The 10233-nt window shown below is 41.6% G+C and overlaps 1 pseudogene; it reads right to left on the reverse strand.

Annotated features, from left to right (window-relative positions):
- Positions 1-895: 895 nt before the first annotated feature.
- Positions 896-10233, reverse strand: part of LOC105822173 — a 15893-nt pseudogene continuing 6555 nt past the window's right edge.

The raw sequence follows: 10233 nt of genomic DNA on the forward strand, positions 1-10233 counted from the left end.
CTTGTTGCCACAAAGAGTCTGCTTTGTCAGTCTTATGCTCGCTATTTTAGCATTTTTTTTTCCCCCAGATAAGAGGTTATAATAAAAGGGGGGGGCCGAACCAAAAGAAAAACCCCGGCCCAACCCGGGAAGCCAAAACCAAGAAGGGCCCCCCCGCTCAGCTCCGTCACACCCACACCCTCTTCTAGGCAGAGGGGAGTATCTCCTTCCCTGTCACAAGTTCCTGAGTTGCTCCACTGCCCCTGCCAAGCCCCTTCTGCCCACCCCACTCCCAGGTCAGGGCACTCTGCCAGCGATGCAGATGGCTGAGGGTGGGGGAGACAGCCAAAGTGAAAGCCAAGTCACCCACCCCTCTGACAGGGCCAAACCCCCACACGCTTCACCCCCACCAGTCTCTGAATCTCCACTCACAAACCCAGTGTTCTGCCTGGGGGTTGAGCTGGGTCCTCCCTCTCCAGGGGGAAGTGAAGGGAGGACAGCCCTGAGACACTGCCCAGGGCTTCCGGGGCCCTTGCTCCTCTTTGTGACCGAACCACAACCCCGTGAGGTGGGTGGGGTGGGAGGAGTCACCCCACTGAACGAATAAGGCTCAAGGAGGTGATGTGACCGGGCGTGGGGGAGCGCATCAGCCATGCAGCAAGGGGACCTCAGGGAGGGAACATGGGGGCCTGGGAGACACAGCTGGACAGTGCCACACTTTTGCCAGGGGCAGATGGCTCTGCCCAGGGGTCCCAGGGCCCACCTCAGGGCCTTGAAAGGTCCCAGTGCGCCTCCCGCCTGCCCCCGGAGGCAGGCGTATATCATAGCCCACAGGTGCAGACAGAGGTGGCAGCGGGGAGAGCACTACTTCCATCTTGGGCCGGGAGCCCACCCCGTGAAACAAAAATTAAGGATTTCAGATGGGTACCTCAAGTCCTTGGAGGTGATCTGGGGCCTCACATCCGGGTGCCTCTGGCTTGTAAGAGGAGGGGCGGCAGCTCTGTGGGAGGGCGAGGAGCTGAGAAGAAGACCTTACTGCAAGCTCGGCCTCAGGTCTGAGAGGCTACAGATGGGAACCTCCGGCAGGAGGCGGAGGAGGCGGTGGTGGGAGGCAGGAAGGGTTAGCGGGATCCTGAGATGGCGGCTTTCTCCTGGGTATCTGTCTCCACCTGCACCTGTTCCACCTCCACCTCCTCCTCCAGCTTCTCGGTGCTCTTGGTTTTGCGGCTGGACTCAGAGCTCAGCCCGTGTGGGGAACTGTAGAGCTCCTTGGACACCAGGCACAGGAAGGCTGCCTGATCCTCCCCGCCGTACCTGTGGGAGGCGCTGATGCTCACCAGCTGCTGGAAGCGCCAGCCGTCAGACGTAGTGCAGACCACCTGCGCGAGCTCCCCCTCCTGGCACCGCAGCGCGCAGTACGCATGCTTGGGTGGGACCTGGGTGACGGGGTAGTCCTTCTCTTCCATCCGGTCTTTGCTGATGTGGATCAGCAGGCTGACGTTGTAGAACTCCGTTTCCTCCAGGACCCCGTCCTCGGCCATGTCCTTGACCAGCACCAGCTTGCCATAACAGAGGAAGTTCAGTATGGGTCCGAAGTAGGTGAGGTCACAGTCAATGAGGTAGGCCCCGGTCTCAGCCCAGTCCAACTGCAGCTCTTCCGCCTGGCGTAGGCGGCTGAGGAAGGACTTCTGCTCCCCGCACAGCGTCTGCTGGGTGGTAAGAAACCCGGCTTGAGAGGTCCCAGCGCGCCTCCCGGCCGCCTGCCGTGTGTCTCACTACTGCTGTGTCTAAATTACAAAAGGAAGCGGGTATAAGGAGCTAGCTATGTCTGACCCCCCTTTCCATCATGGCTGGGAATTCTGTTTGAAGGTTTTTCTGGGGTCCCTTTGGCCAAGAGGGGATCTGTTCAGTCAGCAGGGGTCTTAAGACTTTATTTTTTAGCTTACAACAGCTAGTAACTGGTTCTACAGTTTAAAAAGTATGTACTCTTCATATACCATCTAACTGTGTGCATTTTTTTTTCTGAAAATTTATTGAGACAAGCCTGCCAAATGGGAGCCGATCCTCTACCATTGCTCTCTGCCTACCTATAGTAGACATTTAGAATGTAAGTCTTGGCTAGTGACTGTGACTTTTGTCTACCTAACAACTTTGTATGCATAGATGGTATGTGGAAAAATTGGCTTCATTAGGGAATAATAGAATGTACAAAATGCTCTACAGTTTATAAATGTTTTATGATGCAGATACTCATTAAAAAAAAAAAAAAAACTTCTGCTAAATGAGCACTGTAGACTGGGTGTGTCCAATCCAGCTCTTGGAGCTGGGAGAGGCCAAGTGTGAGTGTCTGGAGCTGTTGGCTGGAGGAAGCCTGGGAGGAGTCCTGAGAAGGCATCTGGGCCCACCTGGGGAGAAAACAAATCTATTTATTCACAATTTTTTAAATACTAACTACCTAGTACAGATTGATTACAAAGCAGTGTAATATAGTGTGAAAAATGCTAGACTGGGAGATAGGAGTGGTTTTGGAACTAAACTCCCCTTCATTCCATGAACTCCTCAAAATTAATTTTCTCATAAATAAAAGGGAGTTTCTTAAAAACATCTGTTCCATCTATTTTAACTGTTATCACTATATCATTATTATCAGCACATTTTTAATGCTTTTATAACTTTTTTCCATAACATTACAAATCAGCTTTCATTTCCTAGATCCTGACATTTAAAGAAACAATTTCTTTCCTATAAGTCCTCATTGTTTCTGCTCATAAAGTTAATCGTTCTATACCCATTATATATCTGAAAATGAGGGACAATTATTGTATTAATATCATAAACCTGTTTGGACAAAATAAGAGAGTGCTAATAAACAGCTAAGCACTTTGCCACATACTTAGCTCTCAATAAACGATAACTTGTATCCTTTTAAAATAGGATTGGTATTGTCACATTTAATTCAGGATATTTTTTTTTTTTTTTTCAGTTCATAGGCATATGGCACAGAACTCAGTACAGCAACCCAGATGGATTGGGGAAGATGTGGCAAGGTAGGGGTGGGGGGAATGAAGGAAGGAACCAATTAGGTGCTAGCTCTATATCACCCTAAGTAGGTATGAACAGATGCTGGGGAGACATGTAGAATCTATATATGTAAACAGTTCAGTGGACTGGAGCCTATAATTTACGTTTATATTATAAATTGTGGTATATTGTTACTACAGGTAGACAGAGAGTGTTAGAAGTGGCTGTCATCTGGGAGGTTGTCCCTAGAGTCTCAGACACTTGGGATGAAAAAGCCATCTGGCCCCAGACAGGAACTTGCAAGAGCAAATCAAGGATATAGGTATAAAATAAAAGTCTATTTCTGGCAACTGGAGTGTATGGCATTGAGGAGTTAATCACTCTAGGAGTCAAACAATAACCTTCAATGGTCAGCCCTAGGCCAACCAGACACAAGATCCAGAGGTCTGATTTAATATTAAACACCACACTAGGTATTACAGAAAATTCCCATCTTTATAAGGACTGTTTTAAGGATAAGGTGGAAACAAGCTTACTGGGAGTGAAGGGAATAAATGCCCCAAGAGTGAGTTTCTGGAAATGTGGCAGGTGTAGACTAGGGTAGGATTGGCTAACCCTTCCTATCTGCAGACACTTCTGTCCTCTCCACTAATGCTCATTATCAATCACAAAATTTCCCATTTAAAAAAATGCAAAAAAGTAGAATTTTGTTCTAACAAGAGATTATCCCAGGAACATTTTAATCTTTATTCTAAAATCTGAGACTATGTCAACACTGTATAGGGGAGTGGATATAACACTGGAAATTTGAGTTCTGCCATTGACCATTTGTATGATACTGGGAAAATTAGTGGACATCTCTGGGGCCCATTTTTATGATTTTTCAAGATGAAATTGAACCTTATTTCTGTCCCTATTTATGTTCTATCTGGCCATCCCACTTCTACCTCATGGGTAGACTGAAGAAGCTCCCTTTTTGCAGAAATCTCACTGAGCCTTCTCCCTCATAAAGGGTACTTATTAATTGAACAAATATTTATTCATTATGTCATGCACTGTTCTGGGCCCTGAGGGTACAACAATGCACAAGACAGACAAGGTCACTATTTTCACAGGTATTATAAAAATAATGTACCAAATAAATGAATATATATGTATGTTAATTTTAAGTGGAGATGAGTTCTGAAGAGACACGGAGCACAATAAGGGGTGAAAGTGGGGATATGGTAGGGTGAGTAGGGTCACTGGGATATGGTGGTCAGGGGAGGGTTCTCTGAGAGGTAACATTGAACAAAGACCTGAATGAACAGGGAATGAGCCACGTGAAGATCTGAGGAAAGAGCAGTCCACAGAGAGGGGAATAAGAGAAAAGTCCCTGAGACAGGAACATATTTGGCATGTTTTTTAAATGTAGGAAAGCTGAAATGGCTAGGGTAGAGTGACAAGGGGAAACTTGTAGGATATGTGAGGTGCAAGAAGTAGTCAGAGCCAGATCACACATGGCCATTGTAGACCATGGGAGGCCACAGGGGGAGTCTGAGCAGGGGAGTGGTGTGACTTGGTTTCCATGTTAGAGATATCATTGGTGCTGCTACCTCAAGAGGCTTGGGGAAGGAGTGGGGCTAGGGAGAAAGAATCATGGGGAGTAATTAGGAACCTGAAGCAGTATTCTAGGTATAGGACCAATAGCCTGGATTAGTGCAGTAGCATTGGATAGAATGATAAACTGGTGAATTTGTGATATACTATTTTGGAGGTAGATTCCTAACGGATTAGATGGGGAAGGGAAGGGAAACTGAGAACTCCTGGGTAAATAATCTATAAGGTTTATTCCAGAAACAGTGATCCATGGACACACAATGTGAAAGAGCTGTGCCTTTAGGTGGCTGTTCATGGTAAGAGGAGATTTTACCTGATTCAGCTACTTTTGCAAAGCATCGTGTAGCTTGTGTCATTGCATGTATCACTTAACACTTGTGGTCATTAATTTTTCCACATTACAAAAGTGATAGAAGTAAAATATTTCAACCTTTCTCATGTAGCAGCATTATGGTGGCATATGTGGGCCTTGTGTGACCCTGGCTCTAACCACTTATCAGTTGTATGATCTCAAATAGCTTATATTATTTCTACCACATTGGAGAGGCTCAGAAAGATTAAAAACAATATTTCCCTCTTCTGGTTGTGATAAGGCTAAATAAAACCCCTCACTCAATAATTATTTCTCGCTCAATGTCTACATATATGGGCTGGCATATTGGCATCAAGGTGTTCAGGATGGGGAAGACGTAGCTCTGCTCTTCAAAATACTCTTTCTTATGATCCAGAATGCCAGGCGTGGGGCCTGACCTAATAAGGGGCTTCCTGGGAGCCATTTTTCCTTCTTCCACATCCAAAATTACATGTCGGTATAAGAGCATAGGACACATACTTTAAGACAACATAGTATGTTTTTGGAGCTGCCTTCTGGAACCAGTATCCTAATTCAAATAAATGGCTCTAATAATATCATTTCAGGCAAGTTAGCAGGTAATAAAGAAGATCCTTTTGGAAAGGCAGCCATTTTGCTCTCCTTCAGACTGAACACATTCTCCTGCATGTTCACTCACAGAAAGCATTTTTAATTAGAATACATTTATAAGTACCGATTAAGGTTTAAGCTTATAGAGAATACTCAAACAAGTAAGTTCCAATGCCTTATCTATCTTACTCTGTCAGATAAAGAATTCTGCCCCAAGCATTTTGAATCTGTTGACAAAGTTATTTTCTTATTACCTTTAAATTTATCCTTTGACATAACAAGAAATGCTCACTCAATTCACCTGACAATAGCCACTGCAATGTTTTTAATATCACTTTATAGCAATGTCATGTTCAATTACTAATTCCACCATGCCACCTCAACAATTAGTGAACTAATCCAGGAAATGCCTATAAAAAAATCACATCAGGTAATACTTTCATCAGCCATTTACAAGTTATTAATATGCTGTCAAGTTTGGAGCTCAAGTTGAATTCAAAGCAGGTCTTCAGATTTGCTCAGTGGCATTGTGAACCCACGACATACAGGCAAAAGGTTCTAATTTTTTCTTCTCTTACATCTAACTCATAATCTCTCCATTTCCCCCGTATCTCCCCTACCACTGTCCTCCCCACATGAGTAGAATCATGAATCTTGCTAGCACTGGACTGTATCTCCTCATCAACTCAGCCTCTGCCTATTTCTCTTTTCCAGTGAGGAGATGATGAGTTTGGCTGAACTTCCAAAGATAGAAAATGCCAGTAACATTGATATATTTTTTTTTTGTCTGTAATAGAGTATTGTGTTGGCATTCCTTCATTGAAATTCTAAGCATGTGGATTAATCACAAAACCATATTCTTCAGAAATACTGAAATTACAACATTCATATGTTTTCATATATCAAAAGTGCATTTGTGCTATGTTCTCTCATTTGTTTTTTTCCTTTTTTCTCTTGTAATACACTAAATTGCAAGAGGCAATTCCTGGTTGCTGTTTATCATAAATTTCAAGACAAAAATCTAGATCTGCTTTTTCTCGGGTACTGTTTCAGGACAATTGCATAGTTAGATTTGTTCCTGTCACCAGGACATAAATTATTTATTAACCAAACAATATCTTTAAATGTCTAATATATGAAAGCCTTAGGGGAATATGAAGAGATGCCAATATTTTGTCCTCAAAGAGCTCATAATTTAGTTGAGCTGAAAATGCTCAGTCAAGTGAAAAATCAATTAATAATAATGAGTTCAATTGGAACACAAAGGGGTTCAAAGGATGTTAGATATTATAAAACAGTTAAATGAATGGCACAGATAATATTTCAGTGGTCCCTTTACAGTTCACACTATTTTAGCTAGGCCATAAAGGATAGAATTAAAATTTGGGGGATTTTGTAAAGAGCCCAGTTTTATGCTTCAATAGCAGATCATGATAAAACCTAATTCCCTCTTGGGGCCTTCTCCCTTCAACTCACCTTAACTGACCACTCCAGCCTACTTAACACCAGGACAGAGCACAGACAATTCCTATCCTGACATTAGTAGCCATACCACATTGAGCTGTTGTGTTGATTCACTGATCTACTTTTGCCCTTGAGACTTCAATTCAAACTAAACAATGGCTATTTACCATAAATTGTGGTGGGTGCCTTAGGGGATATAAAAGTGAATACAATATGATTGTTATTTGTATTCTCATGTCTTGAGGGAGAGATGCACAGGTGTAAACAATCCCAACAAAGTAGGGTGTGATGAGAGCTGAAATGAAGGTAGAAATAAAACTGTATGTGAACCAGATTTAGCCCAATCTAAGAAATTTAGTCCAATGTAATCATAGAAATAATCTACCGATGTAAACACTAAGACCCTTTAAGAAAGCTCTTTCTGATTTCCCCTTCCTCCTCCTGTTCCTCTGCAAAATAGAATCTGACTATATGGTAGAAGAAGTAATGTTTAAATGACTTTGGGGACTTAATAGAAAATGGGGTTCTCACATCCCAGGGATCTTCAGGAACCACACAAGTTATGATAATTGAGGGGTCTGTCTTGTCTGAAAACTGACTGACTAATTGATAAGCTGAAATTGGTTCTACCTGGCTCTTTTGGGTGAGGGTGGGGGTGGTTAAAGATTATATGCTAGTACCCACTGCTATACTCTGTGGTCCTGGTCATTTATCCCTGGCCTTGAGCCGCAAACCCTCAACCATATTGATCTAGGTTCCTGTCTATCTATCTGTGCCCTCAGGGCAGATTGACTCTTCTGGGGTCCTGCATGATAACTATGAATAACCAGGACTCTGTTCCAGGCCCACCTGCTTGGATGCCCCCTACCAATGAGTCTTTACCATTTTAGAAGTAGCTGCTTTCAGGGCTTCCCTAGAAGCTTGGAGCCCCTTGCTAATATCTCAAGAGAAGCATGACACAATTTCTTATTTTCCTGAGCTACTCCATTCCTCGCGGCGTATTTCCAAAACATTGGTCAGTTACCAAGTGGCAGTGCTTTTGAGGTTCAGGCCTGAAAAGTCAAACTGAAATCTCTTTTTTTCTCTCCATATATTCTTATTACCTTTAAACAGAAAACCTCATAACTATCATGTATAGAAGGGATATCTTTTCTAGACCTGTAGAATAAATTCTATAGTCTTAAGTCTTTAGGCTTGTTTCATTTTATTTTAAAGAAATTTGGAAAGATTTTTTTGTTTCTTTCTTGTCCAAATCTAAGGATAAAGCCTCATGTTTTAGTATACAATCTTATTTAAATTGTCAGATGTGTAATTTTAACTCTTATTACTTTTGAAATTCTTCCAATTAATATATGCCTGTCTCTGCTCATCCATGCAGGTTAAAAATATAGTTATATACACAGAAATATAAACAAGAAAAAAGAACAATATTTTTAAAAACTTTTTTCAATAGACTCTGGTAAAAGGAACTGTATCAGTCAGGATTCTACCAGAGAAAAATGAACCAGTAGGATGTATGTGTCTGTGTATGGTATGTGTGTGTATCATGTATCTCCAATATGGTGTGTATATATATATTTTTTCCATCCTGCCAAATGCCAATACTGCCAAATACATATATATAGTAAATATATAGATCATGTTTTATATATAGATATAGATCATGTATGTGTGTGTGTGTGTGTGTGTGTGTGTGTGTATGTGTATATATTTAGCAGACTGGAAACTCTAGGGCAAGAGCTGGTGCTGTAGTCCACTAGTGGAATTTCTTTTTTCCTTGGGGAAATCTCAATGAATGCTTTTAAAGATCATCCTTTCGACTAATTGGATGACCTCATTTTCAATTGATCATAGATATTAATCACACCACAAAATATCTATACTAATCCCTCTAGAGTAGTGTTTGATTGAGTACTTGGTACTATAGCTTATCATAGTGGAAAAATAAAACTAATCATCACAGAGCCTACATTAAATTGGTGATAAATGGAAGAGAATAAAAGGTATCAATTTGGAACAAACAAACAATTAACTAGATAAAAGAGGCAAAGGTAACAAAGCACTTAAGGATAACTTGGAGGTAACTAGGAAAGTGGTGTATGTGTACCAAAACAACAAGGAGCTGATTTGGAGTAGAGGCTAATTAATCCAGTTGTAGGTGTCAATGGATGTGAGTTAAATGGCCAAATTATTGGAGAAAATTAGCTCAACCAATTGTACCTTAATTGAACTGCTGAAGGAACGGGCATATAATTTCCACCACCCTGCCCTAGACACAGCTGATTGGGCCAGTAGTACATACCTGATCCAAACCAAAGGCTAAGCTGAACCAATCAGATTCTTCTCATATTTAAATAACCACACACACACACAAGCTAGTTAGATGGTCATGGGTCCTACAACTATAGAGACATGGAGTCCTAGAGGTGGCAGCCATGGAATTACAAATGTATTCTGTATATCTCAGACCACAGAGAACAAAATTATAGACTAGCAGAGATGAGATAGTCTAAGTAACCCTGGTCTTAAAGGTGGAGAGTATGACTTCAGTTCCTATTTTTCTAGACACTGTTTTCATGATACCTGTCTTTACTTAATTTATTTTCTGTAAGCTTTATTATTATTATAATTTCCATTTTTGAAATGTATTTGAGTTACATTGAGTAGGTTTCTATTCTTGGATCCAAGAATAAAGGCAAATACCAGGAATAAATCCAGCTGGAAATATCAGCACTATCTATTTTCAAATATTCTGCTACCTCAACAATTAATTATTATGGTTGGTAGTGGTACAAAGGAGAAAGAGAGAATTTTAAAACTGGGACAAAAATGAGTCTGGATGTAGTTGAACTAGAAAATAATGGACTCCAAGTGTAGTTGCCCTTTGTATAGCATGGTACGTGCAGGATCAAAAATAAATGTTTGTGAAGAAATACCTTCTGATACCTTGACTGCAACAACTATTCAACCACACCTGGAGTTGTAATCTGTTGGCTCTACTATATTGTGACTGCCCATTGCATTGCTCATGTCCTCAATTCCCCCCTTATCCAGCTTAAATTCCTTGGTCCATCATAACCATCACTTTCTTACATTAAGTCTTCAACTCCCTTGCCATTTTTGCTTTGCCATTCTCAGCTGATAAAATCCCAATCAAGTTAATTCCTACTCTCTGCCTACTCTGTGTTTTGTTCCACTCAGAACATCATTGGAAAAATATGCCCAATCATTCAATCTGGCCAAAATTG

This window comes from Propithecus coquereli, unplaced genomic scaffold, assembly GCF_000956105.1.
Source record: "Propithecus coquereli isolate 6110/MARCELLA unplaced genomic scaffold, Pcoq_1.0 Scaffold6, whole genome shotgun sequence".
Taxonomy (NCBI): Eukaryota; Metazoa; Chordata; class Mammalia; order Primates; family Indriidae; genus Propithecus; species Propithecus coquereli.